The sequence below is a fragment of the Zootoca vivipara genome, chromosome 15 (genome assembly GCF_965207765.1).
Source record: "Zootoca vivipara chromosome 15, rZooViv2.hap1.1, whole genome shotgun sequence".
Lineage (NCBI taxonomy): Eukaryota > Metazoa > Chordata > Lepidosauria > Squamata > Lacertidae > Zootoca > Zootoca vivipara.
The window spans coordinates 27,573,731-27,589,867 of record NC_142598.1 but is presented as its reverse complement, the minus strand read 5'-3'; the positions used below and the strand labels follow the sequence as shown (position 1 = coordinate 27,589,867).

The following is a 16,137-nucleotide window of genomic DNA, read 5'->3' as shown; positions in this document are numbered from 1 at the left end:
GCATTTTCAGAAGAGACAGAGTAAGTATTTCTATCCACTCTTCCTACGCCACTCAATTTTTTTATATAAATCTCTTATCATAAATCTCCCCTCCACACCACTTTAGGAATATTTCCCCCATAAACTAACCACCTCCCAGTTTCTTAAGCCTTTCTTTGTGGGTACGATGCAAACTTTTGATTAATTTATTTTCCTTTTTTCTGTATTATTTTCAAGTTTATTATTCTAAATACATCTTTGATTTATAGAACATCTATAGATAGATATCTCACCCTCAACAGTTTTGAAAAGCTAGCTGAAGCCATGCTGATTCTTCCCTCACCAAGACTTGTTCTTCTGTATGTTTCATAAATGGTGTTTTCCTTCTGTTTACCTCGTACAGACATTAGTTTGACAGGCATTTGTTTGTTTATTTATATATTGCTTTTTGGCCCAAAGGCCTCCAAAGCAGCAAATGGTGTATTGAAACAAAATATACAGAAAAGTATAATTAAATGCAGTCAGTCAATCAAAACAATATAAAATATGTTTGTTAGTTGATGAATAATGTCACATTTTGGTTCTTTAAGAGCTTTTGTGTGGAATGCTGTCTGGTTTTGGTTTATTGTTCATTTTCATGTGTCCGTTTTTCTGGAGACATATATTTAGCATCTGTACAGTGGTACCTCGGTTTATGAACACAATTGGTTCCGGAAGTCTGTTCATAAAGTGAAGCGTTCATAAACTGAAGTGAACTTTCCCATTGAAAGTAATGGAAAGTGGATTAATCTGTTCCAGACGGTCCGCGGAGTACTTAAACTGAAGCGTTCATAAACTGAAGCGAACTTTCCCATTGAAAGTAATGGAAAGTGAATTAATCCATTCCAGATGGGTCTGCGGTGTTCGTAAACCAGAAATTCGTAAACCGAGGTGTTCATAAACCGAGGTTCCACTGTACTTGACACAGTTCTTTGCTTATACAGTCGTACCTTGGTTGTCAAACAGAATCTGTTCCGGAAGTCCGTTCGACTTCTGAAAACGTTGTAAAACCAAGGCGTGGCTTTCGATTGGCTGCAGGAGCTTCCTGCACTCAATCAGAAGCTGCGCCGGACATTCGGCTTCTAGAAAACGTTTGCAAACCGGAACACTCACTTCCTGGTTTGCAGCGTTCGGGAGCCAAAATGGACGAGTACTAAGACAACCAAGGTACGACTGTATTACAATGGTTCACACCCAATATCATCAACTCCAAAATCCAATGAAATTTTTTAATGAATCCATACCCATTTCCAGGTGGAATCCTTTGCAATGGCTTACCAGTTGAGTGCACATAACCCAAAGCAGTTCTGAAATTATTCAGTAATCTTTAGAAGATTCAGTTTTGCCATTGGAGTGTTCCAGCATCAGTGTACTAGAAATGAGTCTCTAAGACCAGACAAATCGCCAAGGCATGTGATTTGTGATGGTACTAATGGGATGTACATATCTTTTCATTCTTTCCTCTGACGATGGAAGAAATTAGAAGGGGGCGGGGAAGACTGCCGAGGCTTAAAAGTTAAGCCATGCTTCATCTCTGCGGTTCAGAATACCTTACCTCAACAGATTGGCGCCTTTTTGAGATAGAGATATTACCTGGAGAAGAGTATTGCAAGCTGGAAGGAAACAGTTCTTGACAACTCAATTTATAACACACTCGAGAGAAACTAGGAGATTTTGAAGGATAATTAAAACCAGAGTGACATACTGGAAAATGCGTCAACGTATGATGGTGTTGTCAAGCGAAGTGTCTGAAGCAAGCAGTTGCTCAGAATGTGCTGGATTTGAATTGGTCCTTCTGGGATGTTTACCACGCTGCTTCATCAGAGGAAACCTGTCTTAAATGGCTTGGGTTTGTTTTTATTTGGACAGATTGGGTCATCAACAATGTCTGCTCCTTAAATGTCTGCTCAATCAACAGAGCTTCCCTTGGGTAAAGTCATTCCCTGGAATGTTCTGCCATAGCATGAATGAACAGCCTCCCCTATACATAAAGCCCATTCAAAAGGAAAACTATATTCTGGGGGAAGCTTGTAGTTTAGCTTTCTCACTCACATGCTAGCGGTCAGATGTATGTAGACATTTTATTTTGGCCGTTGGAGTTTGTGGGGGAAGTTGCCAAATTTTATTTTTTGCTCTCCCACTGCCATCATTAATTCATGAATGAGCGAAGAAAATGCATTTGAAAATTGCAAGATTTTATATGTAAAGCCATGGGCTGATCCACTTGCTTTTGTGTCCTGCAGGTTTTTAATGACAAGGTTTCACCATAAGCTGTGTGCGGATTGCAGGACAGAGGCAAGGTTGTGAAGCCAAAGCAAACTAGCCCCATTTGTTTTAATGACATTTAATGCTGAGTTTCAAGGAGGCGGCTGCCACAGGGCTCAAACTGGCATGTACAGCAAAGTTACCCAGGCTTAAGCAGCCTGACCTGATTTCAGAGCCAAATGGAAAGGACAGTTGCGAAGTTCATTGAATCACAGCTGTAAAGTAGGGTAGACTGAATCATTAAAGCATGCAAAATGCCTTAGATAGTAAAAAGGGTGTCCCTGTATGAAAAAGCCACTTCCGCCTTAAGGAGGAGGTGGGGTTGGGGGCTCTCATGACCCCTCCACATGCGCAGGGGGGGGGAGTGGTCAACCCCACACGATTGGGTGATTCCTGGCTGCGTCACTAGCCAGGCCGACCAATCTGGTTGGTCTGGAGATGTGGCCTGCTGGATATGAGCAGGATGCAGCCAGGAGCTTGCCCCTTTTTGCACTTCCAGCTTAGAATATGTCTGGAGAAGAGAAGAGGGGAGGTAGCTCCATCACCTGCCCCACACATTGAAGGGTATTCCATTAAAGGATTCGGGGCGGGGGGGAGTGGTCCCATCTGAAGCCTAGCGTCGGAGCGGTACCTATTTATCTACTTGCACTTTGACGTGCTTTCGAACTGCTCGGTTGGCAGGAGCTGGGACCAAACAATGGGAGCTAGCCCCATCACGGGGATTCGTACCGCCGACCTTCTGATCGGCAAGCCCTAGGCTCTGTGGTTTAACCCACAGTGCAACCCACATCCCAGCCTTTCCTTGTACCAATTCCTTATTCACCTGCCAGTTTCCAAACACCCAACATTATTTTGTGCTGGGTTTTCCACATTTAAGCAATCTAACAGAACAGTTATTTGAGGTCAGTGGGGGGGGGAGTGTTCTCTTTTTCTTTGCTTTGAGGCTCATGAAAGTATGGTTTTAATTTAGAGTTTTAAATAAAAATACCTTGCGGAGACATTGCATGTAGACCTCCTTGCAAAAATATATAGTTTTAATTTTGAGAAGCTAGGCAGAGAAATATTTCTCCTTCCCAGAATGTTGCTGCTGTGAATATGTGATAAATTGATTCTCATTTAAGGGGAAAGCTTTACAGAGAAATGCTGCCGTTAAGTTTTTTCTGTACATCATATTTTGCCATCTTAAGGCGTGTCTGAAAGGATTTGCCGCTGAATACCATGTAAAACAGAACTCAGGCAATAATGTGAGGTTCCATCTACATGGCTGCTTTATATCTGATGCAAATTCATTTAGGAAGTGCTCCATTCTTTTTAGTGCCACAACAGTGGTTTCTGTGTTTTCTCAATATCTGGAACAAGTTTTCTAGTTACAGGTAGGTAGCCGTGTTGGTCTGAGTCGAAGCAAAATAAAAAAATTCCTTCAGTAGCACCTTAAAGACCAACTAAGTTTTTATTTTGGTATGAGCTTTCGTGTGCATGCACACTTCTTCAGAAGGATTTTTTTTATTTTGCTTGGAACAAGTGTGTGAGAGACAAAATGAACAAGATAGCACAGGGGTGAAATGAACGTGATAGCAAGGATGCACTTCGACTGTGAGTGAATGTCCACCCAGTCTATCATACCCTCACAACATTTTCACCATAAGAGCAAACTCTTAGGGGCCGAGGTCCCCCCCCCATCAAATATTTGAGGGGGTCAGGGGCCCCAAAGCTGATTGGCAGGACCATTCAAATGGTGTGTATGTGGCCATGTCATGTGATCGATTATGTGTGGCGGAGCTTACTGGCTCCCCCAATATTTTATTCAAGTTGGCACCCCTGATTTTAACCCTTTCAGGCCAAACCACCAGTAGGGATGGGCGAATCTGTCTGTACATTTTTGCAAAATGATCTAGCGCTCCATGCCACTTGCTGCCATTGCATTTCATTCTTATTCACATGGAGGAACCTATTTATTTCGCTTTTTGTTCCCACCTCTTTAAATTCCTCTCCTTTTGCCATATCTGTTTAAGCATTTCTCCTACCCATGCCAATCATGTCTCTGTTGTTGTTGTTGCTGCTGTAGTTGTGTGAAAAGGGCTCGTTCTTCATTTTGTTCCAGTTCATCAAATAAATAATAAAACTGGATTATTTGCTTGACAAACATCTAATCATGCAGAGAGAGAGAGAGAGAGAGAGAGGAGTACATGTGTGTATTTTACTGAGCCAGGTAGCTCTAACGTTACTTGACAAAAAAGAAGCTCCTTCATTTTGGAGAATAGTAATTGAAGAAGGCATTTGTTACATAACAGGCTGAAGCGAACAGAACTTTGCATCTGAAATCATCAGTGTCTTGTAAGCAAGGACTGTGTCTTCACAAAAGCTAGCACTAAAATAATAGAAGTTTTGTGTAAAGATGCTCACATACGATCATAGATATGTATATATCTGATCTGAATATGGTTAGCAACTCTTTTTTCTGGAGGGCCATTTTCAGATGTGAGCTTGAGCTCATAGAGATTGGACACTGGCCTTTTCTTACCTCTCCAAATGCCAATTAAAAAGTCTATGGTTAAAAAGTTAAAGCTGTGGGTGGGGTGAGGGACTGTTATTATGATTATTTTATTATTATGCTGGCTGTTTTGATGCTTTTTATTGTTTTTTATTATTATTGATGCGCCGTAAAATGTGTTCTTAATGTTGAACAGTGCCCTGGGATCTTTTGATAAAGGGTGGCATATAAATCAAATTAATAAGAATTTTAATAATCATCCTCATGAGCCACTGCTGTTATGGCATAAGCTTTCATGAGCCACACTCTGCCTCATCCCATACCTTGCCCATCCGTATATTAAAATGTTGCTTCTGTACCAATGGAGGATCATTTAGGCATGATTCCAGTCTGATTATATATGTCTTGGTGATTTAAATGCTGCAATATGATATTGGCCTTCTCGCGGCACTAAAAGAAAAATCCACAACTCCCAGTCTTTAGATCAATCAACCGAGAACCTGATACACAAATGTGTTCTGTTTAAATAAATGAAATTTTCCTATCATTTAACACTGGGGGTGGAGGGTGGGGGAATGAATGGAAGGTTTAGGGCCTTCCAGCATATGACTTGATTAATCACAAAAGAAGTTGCTGATTTTCCTTTATTTGTTTTTGATTTACATTAGCCTTTGCCGATGCTGGATTTTTAATAGAATCATATTAAAGACAGATAATTGTATCCTGGAAATGGAATGTAGCTAGTCTCTAGCTAATTTATGAATCCAATTACAATGGAGTGGAATAATCTTTCAAATAGACTGGATAAAGGATTACACTTTTATTATCCTAGTGATATAACTCACTTGGACTCTGCGCCATTTAACATTAGAAGTGCAAGGAGGTTATACTTTGTGATCGGAACATAAAGAAAAATATAAATCCTTTTAAGATTAATTATGCGGTTCTGAGACCCACGCAGTATATACTCTTAAAAGTTACTTTGGACCAAATTATGGAATAAAGGGAATTAACATTTTCCCCATACCGTTGTTTCATCGATTCACATTAACGTCACCGCTGAAAGTCAGCTGTTGCAGGGAGATCTATGCCAGTATCTCAGTGGCAATTCTTTGGATACAGGGGCACCCATAGAATCATAGAACTGTAGAGTTGGGTGGGGCCTCAAGAGTTATCTAGTCCAACACCCTGCAATGCAGGAAGTGCACAATTCCCACCACTCAAGAAGCACAAGGCCTCTCCCCCCATTCTGTTAATATTGCCAGCACTACCAATATCCCAACTTTCGCCACTCTTTTGTTGAGGCAGTGAGAGATTTTAGTTTCTTGGGCTCCTTGATCACTGCAGATGGTGACAGCAGTCACAAAATTAAAAGACGCCTGCTTCTTGGGAGAAAAGCAATGACAAACCTAGACAGCATCTTAAAAAGCAGAGACATCACCTTGCCGACAAAGGTCCGTATAGTTAAAGCTATGGTTTTCCCAGTAGTGATGTATGTGTCACGGTCCGGTCGGCGGGCGTCAGGACCAGAGGCAAGATGGTGGTGAAGAAGCAGGGTCGAAGGCAGAGGCGAAGGTCCACGGGGCACGAAGCAAGGCGAAGGCAAAGCGAGGGTCCAGGAACAAGAAGCAAGGCGAAGGTCCACGGGGCAAGAGCAAGGCGAAGGCAAAGCAAAGGTCCAAGGAGCAAGGAGCAAGGCGAAGGATCCAGGAACAAGAAGCAAGGCAAAGGTCCACGGGGCAGGAGCAAGGCGAAGGCGAGGCAGGGGTCCAAGAAGCACGGCAGCAACAAGGCAAGGGTCCCAGGAACAGGAGGCCAGATACAACCAGGCAGGGATAGCGTTGCTGTGGCAAAGAACTGAAGGGAAATGCTGGGCTTTTATCCCTCCCAGCTCCTGCCACCAGGTGCAGTGAGATCTCAAGTGGCCACACCTGGGTGATTACTCCTTGCCTCTCCAGCACAAGCTGAGGACTTCACCTGTGTGGCCACGCCTTGCTTCTCCAGAACAAGTTGAGGCATGCCCCAGTCCTGCAAAGCACTACAGGCCCCAGAGCCTGACTCCTGCCCATACTCCTGACAGTATGGAAGTGAGAGCTGGACCATCAAGAAGGCTGATCACCGAAGAATTGATGCTTTTGAATTATGGTGCTGGAGGAGACTCTTGAGAGTCCCATGGACTGCAAGAAGATCAAACCTATCCATTCTGAAGGAAATCAGCCATGAGTGCTCACTGGAAGGACAGATCGTGAAGCTGAGGCTCCAATACTTTGGCCACCTCATGAGAAGAGAAGACTCCCTGGAAAAGACCCTGATGTTGGGAAAGATTGAGGGCACTAGGAGAAGGGGACGACAGAGGACGAGATGGTTGGATAGTGTTCTTGAAGCTACGAACATGAGTTTGACCAAACTGCGGGAGGCAGTGGAAGACAGGAGTCTTCCCATGGGGTCACGAAGAGTCGGACACGACTAAACAACTAAACAACAACAACCAATATCCCCCCTCTACTCCGCCCCTCTATAGAGACCCCCCCACTCCCAACCCCACCCCAATATCAACCCAGATGACACTAATTCATCCTCTCTACTCCCCCCCTCCCCAATCACTCCAACAACTCACACTCTCAGCCCCACACTCCAAGGACTCTACCCACAGCACAAAAAGAACTACACAAACAAAAATAGACACACGCTCCCCGCCAACCTCTCCGTCTCCTCCGTCACCACACAAAGGCAACAAACAAAGCCAGCAGGTAAAAGAAAGGGAAAACAAAGAAAGAAACCCATACGAACTAAAACCGGCGTGGCTAAACTTGGGTCTCCAGCTGTCTTGGGACTACAACTCCCATCATCCTAGGACCAGTGGTCAGGGATGATGGGAATTGTAGTCTCAAAACAGTTGGAGGGCCACGTTTGGCCATGCCTGAACTAAAACAATATCCCCCAACCTCAAGAAAACGATCAACAAACACACCCCTGCACTCCCCTGGCATGTGATCCCAAGACATTTGGGGAAGCAGCTCTTAGTCTGAAATTCCTCTAGTCTGAAATTCCCCACCCCCTGCTCTAAAATATGCAGGAGAAAGAGGGTATTGCCTGCAACATTGAAAGCTTGTTTGCAACATTTTTAAAAAGGTGTTTGCAAGTGAAATCATAACTAAGCTGCAGTAAAAAACAGTGATTAAGGCAGTCTTACCCTCAGTAGATAATGAAGTAGGAAAATGGAACCATTGGTAATTTAAAAAGGTAGATTAAATGCTCTCACAGATATAGAGTAGGGGAGGAACCCAACATCTTGGAAAATGGAAAAACAGTTCTACCCGCTCCCTAAGTTATCCAGCTAATTTCTTTGCACAGCAGGAAACAAAAAGGGGAGGGGGAAATGAGAGCTACTGTTGTGAAAATATATAAGAACTCAGCAGTTATGGGGGAATATGAAAGCACCTTTTGTGGCAATTGATAATATCATTAAAGTCTTTTACGAGAGGAGAAGCAAAGCAGTCATATAGCAAAAAGAATTTCAAGGAGCAGATTTTCTTTCTTTCTTTCTTCCTCACTCACCCTACTTAAGGGAACCGTTGTGCTTATAACTGGTTGGAAAATTACATTTCTCAGAGGCTATTTAGTGATGACAACACAACATTACTATTACCATTATTTTTTTATTTACAGTATTTATAGACTGCCCTTCATTGAATGTTTTCAATCCTGGAACAGGAAAAAAGCAAGGAAACTAAACAGAGAAAAACAATATGCAAAAATTACGAAATCATGTCAACATCCAGTAAACAGCAAACTTAACCATTCTATTATGAGGTAAACAAGCAAAACTACAATGACAGAAATTATCATTTCCAATTTAGCCAAATACCTAGGGGAAAACAATCACAAGACATTCAAGCAGTTTGAAACAGATTAAGCAGCTACTGGTTTTAACAACGGTTCCCATCCTGTTATTCACTCTCACACAGCCCTCCATGTAGACAAGCATCATCAGAGTCCGTAGACACAGTCCAGTCAGGCAAAAGCACATGGGGCATGAAGCAGAGCAACTGCAGATGTGGAGAGTGGAAAGTTTCAAGTATTAGAGGTTACCGTCCACACACTTTGGCTGTGCAGACACTGGTAGTTAAGCAAAACTTCTTTTAAACTGTTTATTAGAGTTTATCTTCTTTCTCTCGCAGAAGTAGTGAACAATGACGAAGTTGTTGTTTTAAAGATGACTCACAAACTCTGTGAAGCCTTGGTCAAGAGATTTTATTCCCAGACTGGGTACAAGCATTACGGTAGCAAATATATTTTCAACTGTTAAAGTAAATAGCAATTAGCAGTACACTTTCAAACAAAAGTCTTTCTTCTTCTGTTTCTTTTTTAAAATTATATTTTTTTATTTCAAACATACAAATAAATACATAGATAACAAATACATACTTTGGTACCTCCTATATAAATCAAATAATGTCAGACTTAAAAACCTTACTTCTCAACATATATAAAAAGAAAAGGAAACAAAACAAAAATACAAAGACAAAACAGAGACAGTGACAAAAACAAATTCAATATGTATCTTTTGTTAGATACTATTTAATACAGTTCAGTCCTATAATGGCTTTTCTCGTACAGGTGAAACTCGGAAAATTAAAATATCGTCGAAAAGTGCATTTATTTCAGTAATGCAACTTATTATTTTCTTTTTCTTTTAATTTTTACAAATGCTTTCTTTTGAAAATTCCACAGTAATAAAACAAATAGTTACAATAATACAAAAATAAACATCGCTATTACATTTCATTAATTACATTCCATTTATAATTGAGCCGCCTAATGACAAATAATTACAATTACAACAAATAAAGGCTTGACATACCTTGCCTTGCATGTCATGCATCTATCTCATATATTGGTTTCACCTTTTAAGTCGCATTACTGAAATACTTTTCGACAATATTCTAATTTTTGGAGTTTCACCTGTATATGATGGATTGAATCTCTTTCCTAATGGATTGAATCTCTTTACCTACTTTAATTGTTGTGGACTTCCATCTACAGTGGTACCTCGCAAGACGAAATTAATTCGTTCCATGAGTCGTTTCGTGTTGCAATAATTTCGTATTGCGAAGCGCGGTTTCCCATAGGAATGCATTGAAATTTAATTCCTGCGTTCCCATGGGGGGGAGCGCAAAAAAGGGCGCCAACTCACCCGCCATGGCCGGAAGGAAAGGCTCCCTCCCTCCTTCCCCAGCAGCCGGACCCTCGCGCCCAACCAGACAGGCTTAAGGTGAGTGAGGGGGGATCCGGCTGCTGAGGAAGCCGGGCGATGGCGGCAAAAGCGTGAGGCGGGCGGACGGGCTCCGGGCAATGGCGGCGGCAGAAGCGGAAGCGCGAGGCGGGCGGGCTCTTGGTCTGACTTTCTCCTCGCGGCGCCCTGCTTCGTCTTGCGAAGTTTTCTATGGCACGGCCATAGAAAACTTCATCTTGCGAGTCTGCCAAAAAATAGCAAAACGTTTTCATTTTTTCGTGCCGCGGGGCCTTCGTCTAGCGAGGTACCACTGTACTTCGTAACAGTTCATTTTACTTTACTACACACACACACACCCCCGGTGTTTAATGTTTTTGGTATGAGGAAGCGATTCCAAACGGAATTATTCCAAAGACTACCAAATTTTAGATGTGGGAGCCTGTTTCATTAAATAGTCACTGAAGTCTTTCTTATCTCCCACATGTCATAAATTACAGAAAACCAGCAGATTTTATGAGCAACACTCTTTGGACAGACGTTTACTATCAGGTATCTGCAAAAACGAAGCCGGGTGGTCTTCTTCTTATTGCCACTTCCAGCTGGTGCCAATGAAGCTCAGAGTGCCACTGACCACATATAAAGGAAAAACTCTGGAACCTTCTAGAAACTTTCTACTTGTTTCTGGCAGAATGATTCCCTATGTTGGGAGGACTGGGGGGGCCACACTGTGATCCCCTCGGCATGAGTTTACCTACCCCTGATGTACCATTTGCTGCCTAGTTTAGGTTTATATATCTGAATTTCTTTCACAGGCTGCTGGTGTATTGTGAATGGGAGAAGGGGGTAGTTAAAATTCCCTGTTCTTTCTCAGGCACCAAAATGTCTTCAGCCATATTTCTTGCCATACTGGCTTGCTATATTTTGAAGCAAAGTGATCTAAATGGTGGGTTGCGAGTGCAGGGGGGCCCATACACACACCTTACAACATTGTGAAGTGAAATACCACACATTATTAAGCTTTTTAAAGTCCAGAGCCTAAAATTGATCCGACCATTAAATGAAGTGGTCTCCTAAATGGTGCGGGTGGGAAGCAACAACAGCCAATTCTGGCAACTGGTCTTGCTTCAGATGTTTCAAAATACTTCTCAGAAATATCAAGAAGATATATTACCTCAGTAAACCAGATGCTTGTGTCAGTTGGCATCGTGTGAGGAATGGTTTCCTCCTCCCCGCCCCCGCCCCCCAATTCCAAGAAAAGTGAAAATGGCCATTAAGTTAAAATGCCTTTCCGAGCAGAAGACAGATTTAATAGTTTTTTATGGGCCATTTGTACAGCGAAATGTCACCAGTCAGCACACCATGGCTCTCGGGGACACTGTCAGGACATTTTGCAAAAAAAATGTTTTGGAAAAGGGCAGTGCTTTAACTTTTGTGCTGCAACGTCAAAGCTGCTAACGCCGATTCTGCTATGCAAAACAAAATTTAAAAGACCACAGACAATTAAATGGAAACTCATTATGCTTTGCCGAGCACAAAACAAAATTATTGCACGCCGCCAAATTATTGAAACCTGAATTAAATTATGAAATGTGCAAAGTGTTGCCAGAAGAATTTAGAAAATAAAATACAGTGGTACCTCGGGTTACAGACGCTTCAGGTTACAGACTCTGCTAACCCACAAGAACTTTACCTCAGGATGAGAACAGAAATCGTGCGGCGGCGGCATGGCAGCAGTGGGAGGCCCCATTAGCTAAAGTGGTACCTCAGGTTAAGAACAGTTTCAGGTTAAGAATGGACCTCCAGAACAAATCAAGTTCTTACCCCGAGGTACCACTGTATATAGTTTCTCCAGTATGTAGCAGGCCAGCACATAATCACAGTAGCCTTAGCTCTGCAATGAGAATTGCCAACCTTTCAGGACTAGTGGGCACATTCGGAATTTTGAAAAAGTGTATTATGCCAGTCACAAAATAGCTGCCACAGGGTGGGTGGGGGCATAATACAAAATGGCTCCTGTGGGGGCACGTAGCAAAGGCTGAGCAAGTACAAACAGGAACCAAGCTGGAAGAACAGGCAGTCAGTAGGGCTGGGCGATACCTGGTTTTCAACATCGTGATGTATCACCAGCTAAACATCATGATATACTGATATATCATAATGTCTGAAATAAGGACGGAGCTATATAGAGGCATTGACTGGCTTCACGTTTTTCCTCACATTGTGATTTTTGCATAGCGCACACACACACACACATCATGATTCGTGATATATTGCCAGGTCGAAAAATTATGAACCGATATCACGATATGAACTTCAAACCAGTTTTGGACGATATATCAACCAGGCAGAGGGCCTTCTCGGTAGTGGCCCTGTGGGATGCCCTCCCATCATATGTCAAGGAAATTAACAACTATCTGACTTTTAGAAGACATCTAAAGGCAGGCCTGTTTAGGGAAGTTTTAAATATTTGATGTTTTATTGTGTTTTTAATATTCTGTTGGCAGCCTCCCAGATGGGAGGGGTATAAATTATTATTCTCATCATCATCATTATCGCCCAGCCCCATCAGCTAATCTCTCATGTGTTGGGAATTTTGAGGGGCTATTTACTGAGACTTCTTCACAGGCATTGTGGAAGGTTTTGGCAAGAGCATTGGCACCTGTGAATAACACATCGGTCATGCCCTGAAAGTAAGGTAAAGGGACCCCTGACTGTTAGGTCCAGTCACGGACGACTCTGGGGTTGCGGCTCTCATCTTGCTGTACTGGCTGAGGGATCCGGCGTGCAGCTTCTGGGTAATAATAATAATAATAATAATAATAATAATAATAATAATAATAATTTATTTATACCCCGCCCATCTGGCTGGGTTTCCCCAGCCACTCTGGGCGGCTTCCAACAGAAAATAAAATAAAATAATCTATTAAACATTAAAAGCCTCCCTAGTCATGTGGCCAGCATGACTAAGCCGCTTCTGGTGAACCAGAGCAGCGCACGGAAACTCTGTTTACCTTCCCGCCAGAGCGGTACCTATTTATCTACTTGTACTTTGATGTGCTTTCAAACTGCTAGGTTGGCAGGAGCTGGGACCAAGCAATGGGAGCTCACCCCGTCACGGGGATTCGAACCATCGACCTTCTGATCTGTGGGTTTAAGCTTCTGTGGTTTAACCCACAGCGCCACCTGCGTCCCTGAAAGTAGACGTGCAAATGTTGAATTGGGGGAAAGAAGAAACCTGCTCCCTTTCCTTCTCCTGCCCCTCACCAAGTTTTCCCCTTCCTTCCGACAGTCTTGTTGAGTATATGTATCTTGGAGGAGTTTTCTTCCCGTATAAGAGAATGGCCGCCACTCGTGACTAAAAGGTAAAAAAAGTAATCACTGTAATTGAGGGCAGTGCTGCCCCAGACTATGGTTTTCTGTCAATAAAATCTTGGAAGTGAGCCAGAATGCAATGGCCTCTGGAGGGTAATCTCTGTGGCTTACTCTGTGACACCACAGGAGTCGCATTGGCTGCTTGGCCTTTGAGGTTCCCCCCCCCCTCCCCAGATTTACAGTTTTATGATCCCATGAAGCGGCAAACCCTGTGAGATCAGGCACTACGTTGGGGATTTTATTCTCAGGCTAAGTGCAGTATTCAAATCAGAGTTTTTAGGAAGGACAATACCCCCCCCCCTTTATGAAGGATCAGGGTTTTTAACTGAATGAAAATGTGATGAGGGCAACAGTGTGTTCAAGTAAGAATCGGTGTTCAAATATGACTGAATATGACTGAAATGGCTTTTATGTACGCCTCGCCTTCCTCTGTCCAATATTTTGGCACTCATGAGCTGATTGCCCATTATAAAATACATCTGAACACAGTGTGGTGATAGGTTGGATTTCAATGTACTGATAAATAAATTTAAAAATACACGGCAGATGCATTTAAATAGTAGCTTTCGACACCCCATAGGAGTTGTGTGATAGCCTGGTAGTCTTCAGCACTCCTACGGAATGGAAAAAAACATTACAGATTGCTGGAGAGGTATATTAGAAAAAAGTATGCATAAAAATGATATACAAGAATGTATTATATCAGGCATCCCCAAACTGCGGCCCTCCAGATGTTTTGGCCTACAACTCCCATGATCCCTAGCTAAGAGGACCAGTGGTCAGGGATGATGGGGATTGTAGTCCAAAACATCTGGAGGGCCTAAGTTTGGGGGTGCCTGTATTATATCAAGAAAACTGCAAAAATATGAGCATTAGGCAGGCTTGCATACAAAAAAGTGTATATTCTGAGAAATGGTTGCTGAAATGCTAGTGAATGTGCATAAGATTATTATTATTATTATTATTATTATTATTATTATTATTATTATTTTAAAAAATGCAAACTGGTGTGGAAATGTGGTAAACCTGATCTTACGACTAGAAAAGGGAGAACCAAAAACTGACAGATTTGTCTGTTTCTGGGTAGAATCGGTGGGTTTCGAAGCATGGAGTAAGGTAGAAGTATTCACATTTCAAATTTAATGCAGGGGTGGATATAGTTGCTCCAGTCATTTTGGATTCGTTGGAAGCACTCGGGAGTCCTAATTTGGTAAGATAAAGAGAGTTGTTACCTGAAGGTTTTAGCAGTATGGTAGGGCTTATTAGCAGTAATATATGTTTTCAAGGAGGCATTGAAACTGTCTCGGGGGGAGTTTATGCAATTGCAGGGGAGCAAGCCTCAAATTTAAAACCAGTGGCAAATTGTGATAAGCTATTAAAGTTAATTGTGAGTGGAAATGAAACTGTAAAATATTACAAGGCACAAGAGATTGTAGTGGCACTGGAAGATTTGAGAAAACTAATGAGAGAAGGATTCAGACACATTATTGCGTGTGTCAGCTAATGAGCTGATAGAAATAATGCAGAGTGCCTCTGCCAATGGCCAAATTGTGTTGACTGTACACATGTGCAGGGATTGGGGTCAACCATGGAATCAAAGAATTGTAGAGTTGGAAGGGACCCCAAGGGCCATCAAGTCCAATCCAGTAATGCATCCATGGCAGATGGCCATCCAACCTCTGCTTACAAAACCTCCAAGGAAGAAGAGTCCAAGGAAGACCATTCCACTGCTGTCAGAAAGTTTTTCCTGATGTTCAAGAAAGGATGACTCTCCTTTCTTGTAACTTGAAGCCATCGGCCCGAGTCCTACCCTCCAGAGCAAGAGAAAAGCTTGTTCCCTCTTCCACATGGCAGCCCTTGAGATATTTGAAGATGACTATCATATCTCCTCTCAGTCTCCTCTTTTCCAGGCTAAACATACCTAGCTCCTTCAACCTCATGAGGCTTGGTTTCCAGACCCTTGATCATCTTGGTTGCCCTTCTCTGCACATGCTCTATACAAATGTCCCCAATGCCCCAGCCCTGTCACTATCCCCGTGGGCAGGAGTGGATAACTTCCAGGTGTTGAACTCCACTTCTCATCAGACCCAGCCAGCAGGGCCAATAGTTTGGGATTATGCAGTCCCAGCAAATTATGGAGGGCTACGGGTTCCTCACCCCTGCTATAAAGACTGACACAATCGTGCCAGCCAGTTGCATGTGTTTCTTCTCTGGGTGTGCTTTGAGACATGCCAAGGTCTGAAGAGTGACACAAGTGCAAGATGAGAGCCCATCAATCAGAGGTAAGGAACCTCTGGCCCTCCAAATGTGATGGGTCTCCGACTCCTATCATCCCATTTGCCATGCCATATTAGCTGGTGGTGACAAAATGTCTAGCAACATTTTAGTCTAGCAACATCCAGACAGCTACAGGTTCCCCAGGTCTACTCTGTTCTGTGCATTCAAATGTAAACGGACTAAAGCTGGAGCCCTTTCATGGGAGGTCCATTGAACTCCATGGACGTATCCAACTTGACATACCCCATCAGTGCAAAGATTCCTGGTTGCACAACTTGCTCCAGGAGATTGGGGAGACCCCCTGGAACAAATTTAAGGGGTTCATGGGGGAAGGAGGGGGAAGCAGTGTTAGAAACTCAGATATATAAGTTAGGCACCAAATGACTCCTTAAACCAGTCACCAAAACAGAATGTCTAGTTGCCATTTTGGGGTCAGACAACTTGAAAGTCATATTTTCCAATGCAGTACTGTGGTACC

The 16,137-nt window shown here is 42.7% G+C and overlaps 1 protein-coding gene across 1 annotated transcript in view; it reads left to right on the top strand.

Moving 5' to 3' along the window:
- Window positions 1-16,137, top strand: part of PLPPR1 (phospholipid phosphatase related 1) — a 113,530-nt gene that overhangs the window by 68,932 nt on the left and 28,461 nt on the right. The window lies entirely within an intron of this gene.